Below are 6,200 nucleotides of genomic sequence, written 5' to 3' on the forward strand. Positions count from 1 at the left end.
TTTTACGTGTTGAAGCGGAATCTTGCGTGATCGGCTCCTTCTGGTAAACTGGCCAGTATTACGTCGGATAGCCGAGAAGTGATTCTAAATTTGGACAGGTGTACGTGTGTGAATCTTAAAAGTTCTACATTTCAGTTCCGTTACCCCAATTTTGTCAACCACCTTGTTTAGTTAGTTTGTTTGACTGATCACACTAACGACGGACAGAAGTTTCTAACCAGATGTAGCGGTTTCGGTGACGTGCGCTATCTTCTTATCATTTCATGTGGACGAACCAAGAACCCCTTTCTGACTGGAATAACACCTCCGCCAGCCTCCACGATGACGTTTCCATCATCGCCGGAGCGCCGGCAGCTTTCAACTTGGCACGAAGAGCCAACTTATTTAGTTAACAAAACGGGCGTGCATCGTTACATAATAATTTGTTTTTATTTTGGCTTTTTCAACCCAAAAATTGTGATTCGAACAAGCAGGCAATTTTGTTTCTAATTTAATTTGTGAGCTTGTTTGGTCTGCCAATCAAGCGAACGGGATGATAGCTATATTCGCTATCGGGACGATGCCTGAAAGAAACAAATAGAGTTAGCCAAGGCGTCTGCATACGTTCTACGATACCTAGAATGGGACAGAATACGACTATAGAATGACAACGACTGTAGGCTATGGCATTGCATTGTGGTCTTATGATGGTCCAGCACGATCTATATTTCTAAAATTATTAATAAAATGAAGGTTTTGGGTTGATCGTGTCAAATCTTAGGACCATAGCAAAGCGTTGTAGCTGACCAAGAGGTGAACTTAACGTTGGCACAACTATTAGATGACGTGAACGTGTTCAAAAGCAGTGGCCCAGTATCTGTTGGCAGGGGCAATTTTGTGGACGGACCGATGAGTGAGTACGTGGACTTGAGTCTGTCAATGAGGCTGCTTGTAATCGCTCGGCATATTTATTAGATCGACTAGATTACTCATCAGTTTTGTAAGGTTAATTTGAAATGGGCCATTAATGATAGTAGATAGAAGAAGGCAAATGACACCTATGTATCGTTTGCTTTATATTCTAGTACGTTTGTTGTACGCTTCCTGTTTTTTAGGTAATCACCAGCCCAAACATAATAATATACACGATAATATCCCTCGTTGAAGATAATCGGTAGCATCAACACTAAGTGCACATACGTGTGCGTCTGTGATAGCATCGATAGTGCGATAGAAACAAAACATTGGTATATACGTAGCAAAGAAGTGTGTGATTTTTGCGACAACAACAATTCGTTAACGGTCCGACGATGCAATCGACGCCATCTTTCACACGGAACGTTTCGTAGACTGTCACCAAATCTCATATCACCATCTCACATCGATATAGTGGACCGGCTATTATAAATCAAGCGTTGTTTGTCAGTCTGCATACGGATCAGACAGGAAAGCCAAAACTAGCTTCAACTCAAAAGGGGGCATGTTGGAAAGTTCACATTTAAAGTTTTTTTCTTTATATAAGCTATAAAGTCAGCATACAGGGGAAGAATCCGCGCGTGTATGTGACCCAATATTATACATAATTATACATGTCTGTGATATTGCCGAATAAGGCATCGCCCTCTGTAAGCGAACTTCTTGGACTTGTTCAACATCGGCCAGCAGCTAAGGCTCCCGTATCTTAATCGCGTCCGAACCAGCAGCTGTTGTTTACATCTCTGGCCAAAATAAATAAATATATATATATATATATCAGTATGTAAAGTAACGAATATCAATAGCATACTTTAAAATGAAACTATTTGATAACGGTGCGGAACTGTTTTCTTTTTGTATTCGCGATGCGTTTGTACTTTTTGAAATGTCAAATCGTTCACTCATATGTTATTTTTCTGGATTTTAACAGAGGCGTTGTAATGAGCCGAGGAATAGTTTACGGCCACGAGTTCTGCCCGGAAACTACCGCGGCAGAGACGGCGTACTCGGTGAAAAATTCGCTATTACAAACACTGTAAATAGTTACTTTCGAGAAGAAGTTCAGGCAAAAATAATTCAAAATTGCAGACTGCGAAGGTAACGTTCACAGCTGAAAACCTATACATTTCATAGCGCACGAGTATTAAAAGCCAAGTTTTCCGTACGGAAAAATACCATAAACGTTCATCCCGCTCAATTTAATGAGGTAAAAAAATTGGACAAACGGGTACCGCACGATTTGGGCGGGATCTAACGTAACGAAGCCTGCTTCTCTTTGCTTTTAAGTTACAAAGGTGGCCCATTTTTATAGTGAATTGTTACCTGCAATGGAGAATAGATCCCAGACGACAATCGTAGATCGTCACACCGGTCAGTAAATGTAAACGAACTAGCGGGACATCGCCCGAACGCCAATGAACAGCTGCTCGTATCTTATGGGGTTTTTTAATGGTCTAGAGGTTTTATATTCTACAGCTTTTATAAGTCTCCATTCGTCGATCACGGCTGTGTCCAAGAGCGCTGTGTATAGTTGAAAGAGACGATGAAATACCTAAAACAAAACCGCGAGATGCCAAAAATGCAAACTCTCTGTTATCCACTTCGCTCTTTACAAACTGCTCGTACAGATTACCATTCTCTCCAAGATTTCGACAACTTCCCAAGGGAAAAATTATATATCAAAAATCGCTTTTGAAAACTTTCTATGTTTTTTTTTTTTGCTTTTACAGCAAGTGGAATAAATAACTTGGAAATGGCGAAAAGTCATGAATAATAATAATAATAATGGTGCATATTTCGATTGATAATAAAAGGGCTAAAGCTGCAAAAAAAAGTTCGAAACATTTCTAGCGTGACTAGTAACGATATATACAAATACACTAACTATTTACCATCTATCTACATATACAATCAAATATATAGATATATATTTGGTTGGATCATGGCTTTGCTCTTATTTTTGGCACATCTCATTTGGTTGCCGCAGACAGAATATAACGATCCACACTATCAGGTGACTTTTGCCGTGCTTTGTACATTCATGACCATATGGGCGGGCCGGTTATGTTATTTTTAACAGTATCACTGTTCGAAATATACGAGCCAACGCCCAGGTGAGCAGAAAAAAAAGCAGATCCCAATAACACAACTCTAATTGTCGTCATCTGCAGTCGGTGGCGGACGCGGGCCGCCCAGAGTGATGGCAGCATCACGCGCTATTGTTATTTTTCTCTGTTTTTCTATTGCGGAGCATAACATCTAGGAGCAGGGATTGTGTCTGCCAAAAGGGACAAGTTTTGGGATTGATCATTCCTTGTACTTCCTTATGTTGCTGTTTTCTCTTCGGGAATAAGATAGACTTAGTAGCAAGCCGCTGAACCATGCTCTGTCAAACAGAAACAACCGTCGCTAACGCACCGCGTTGTCTTCGCCGCCGAAGGTGATCGTCGTGCAATGCACCGTTTGCTGCAATGATCGAAGTACTGTCACCGTGTTCTTGTTTATAGGAAAGACAGAAAAAGAAAACCTCTACACACCACAGATCCGACAAGATCAGCCGTGAAGACCAGCGCGGCTATCTGTGATACGGGTGGTTACATTGTCAGTACAAGCACATATAACTATGTATCGAAAACAATACGATCGTATTTAGTGATAATAAAGAGATTTCGAATAGGCTCAATGGGAAGAGATGTATTAGTTTTTGATTAACGGACCTCTATTGCGGAGTTTAGCCATACGGTCTCCACATATATGGTTAACGATGGACCTGTCGATTGTACTTGTGATGCCGTAATATACTAGTAGACCAATATCATTGTATCTCCTTGAGTGTTTGCTCGGTGACGCTGACGAAGGTTTGCTAAAATTTTTCACAGGGCAATTGTTTAAGCAGATAGGTAAATTCACTCAGGCATTGCCATCAGATTAGTAAATGTGCTTTTTAGGACGCTGTACTAGACTATGTTGAGTACGTACTGGGTCTAGATAAGTACAAAATACAATGAAAACGTAAGCAAATGGAAAACAATTACTACAGAATATACCAACAGCCAGATCGAAAATCTATTCAGGATAACAGAAATCCTTTGATATAACAAGGACACTTAGATCTGATGTTGACGGACAGGGCTGTACAGCCCCCCCCCCCCCCCCAAAAGACCGTTGCGAGCTAAAAACATTACAATGAAATAAAACCAAGAAAATAGTAAAAAATGCTACCAAAACGAAAAGAACAATTATTTTGTCAGATGTTTATGTTAAGTTTACCGAGTTATAAATTATACTTGACTCGCACTCATATGGTCCTACGTCAAAACACATTGCATACCATCACATAGTGATCCCGGTAACGCGTTGTGACGGTAGGAGAGGGCTCCCACCGGTTCACGTGGGCGGAAGCAGTTTGTAGGTAGGTAGGTCGATTGGCTCGTTGTGCAGCTGATTTCTGCTTAAGTGCTTCACTGCAGCCCCCGCAATGCTCAGGATTTCTTCCAGCGGCTGAGGACGAAAACCCGTGAAATCACTGCGCAGTATTGGAGTCGGTCATTGGCAGTAGCATAGGGCATTCAATACTACATGCTTATCGTACCCTATTAGTACTCAATCGAATGTGAAGCGGGTTTATTTCTTAGCGCAATTACCTAACTGATATGTCATATAATAATAATATTAATTAATATACCGAACAAGTTCTGGCACATTCTATGCGAAAAATCAACTATAGGATCTGATCGCAATAAACGCCTCATTATTTCCCTCTGCGAAGGTCACCGTGATGACGCGCGTTCTCGGACAAGCTGTTCGTGTCGTACGTCTTTTTGCAACGACTTAGTCAGACGCCGTTAATTTCCCTAACGCAATGTTGCACACACTTATCAGCTCCTTATTTTGAAAAGTTTGGCCCTTTTTTCCGCCGTTGGAAAAGGAATTGTCAGAAAAATTTAGGATATAGATACTGCAGTTCGTGTTGTCGGCGAGTCCTTCCAAAGGCAATGCTGACTTCAGCTCGTATTCTCACACGCGTGACGTACATCACTTTTGTACGTTTGTTTTTCTTCCATATCGTTGCGTCAGGTTCCAGCATCGGCACATCTGGCTCCTTCCAATCTATATACATAAGGACCATCAAGAATACCGCCGACATAAGAACAGGCCATTTCGATCGGCCACATTTGCCGACCGCAATTGAGGCCGTACGCAAAAATGTCATAAGCGACTGCCAGTTACTTGGTCGAACATTATGAACAGATATATCGAAAAATGGCCAGAAGAAAAAAGTGATGAGTGTTTTTTTTTTGTCGACGTTAAAATTGTTGCAGTTCAACAGTAAAGCTAATGCTACATAGTAATAACTATCAAATTAGATTGCGACTACCGTAATTTCACGACGGGTTCCGCAGTAGGTTATCTTCTGCGCCTTCTCTTTCCTTCCAACGATAAGACCCGCCACTAAATCAACAGCGAAATGCTTTAGCGAGAATAACCGCCATTTCATGTTCGCTATAGTCGCACTTCGACAGTTCCTCTCAGATCCCCAAACCTTCCGGTCATGTACCCATCTCTACACAACGACCATAAATACAGCGTTCATGGAACAAATGCTATTGCTAAGTAGAAATTTTAATTAGTTGCTAAGCTACGGACAGAGCCAACAAGGCATCCTCATCCAGCTCCTCATTCTGGCTCAGGAACCAGCTGCTAGGACTATTGATGAAGGCTAGTCACTTAACCAGACCTGTCCAACACCAATGCAAGTAGCGCTACTTGACCTTGTTAAGGTAACACCTAAATACTACGATAGGAAAGTAACGATAATTACCATATATCCTTCTAAAAATATTACGCCATGAGCCCACAATAAGGATGATGAAGTATCGCTGCCAGAACGGGTTACTGTTGTCGATGGGTCAGCAGCCCTGGTCCGTTTACCTATAGCTACAATTTTGCTTTTATCTTTTCTCGATTCGCTTTTCCATAGTAACAGTATTCATCGCAATTCGTGCTTGCAGAGTGCCTCCTAGGGGATTAGCTTTGCGGGCGTTTATAAGGACCTCTATCGGCTGAGGTACCGTGGACTTCACATGTTAATAAATATATTCGGCCCCACTGCTTGTGATAGGTCGGTCCGTCTTTTCACTGGTGACACTGTTTCGCTGTAGTAACAGATGTATTAGTCGTCGTTTGCGCCAGTCGAACGCTGCTGTTAGAGCAGTGGCCTGGGAAGTCGCCGGGAAGGGTTTCTT

General features: G+C 41.7%; 1 long non-coding RNA gene across 4 annotated transcripts in view; it reads right to left on the reverse strand.

Annotated features, from left to right (window-relative positions):
* Positions 1-410: 410 nt before the first annotated feature.
* Positions 411-6,200, reverse strand: part of LOC111273682 (uncharacterized) — a 15,064-nt gene continuing 9,274 nt past the window's right edge. For 3 of the 4 annotated variants that reach the window (XR_002687988.2, XR_002687989.2, XR_002687987.2), the window contains 2 exons: positions 2,278-2,506; positions 411-563 (listed from right to left, as the gene is read on the reverse strand). This is a non-coding gene — a long non-coding RNA (uncharacterized LOC111273682). Of the gene's footprint in view, positions 564-2,277; positions 2,507-4,285; positions 4,656-6,200 lie in introns of those variants that run through there. The other variant, XR_002687990.2, reaches the window with a different exon arrangement.

The sequence above is a fragment of the Varroa jacobsoni genome, unplaced genomic scaffold (assembly GCF_002532875.2).
Source record: "Varroa jacobsoni isolate VJ856 unplaced genomic scaffold, vjacob_1.0 scaffold_214, whole genome shotgun sequence".
Taxonomy (NCBI): domain Eukaryota; kingdom Metazoa; phylum Arthropoda; class Arachnida; order Mesostigmata; family Varroidae; genus Varroa; species Varroa jacobsoni.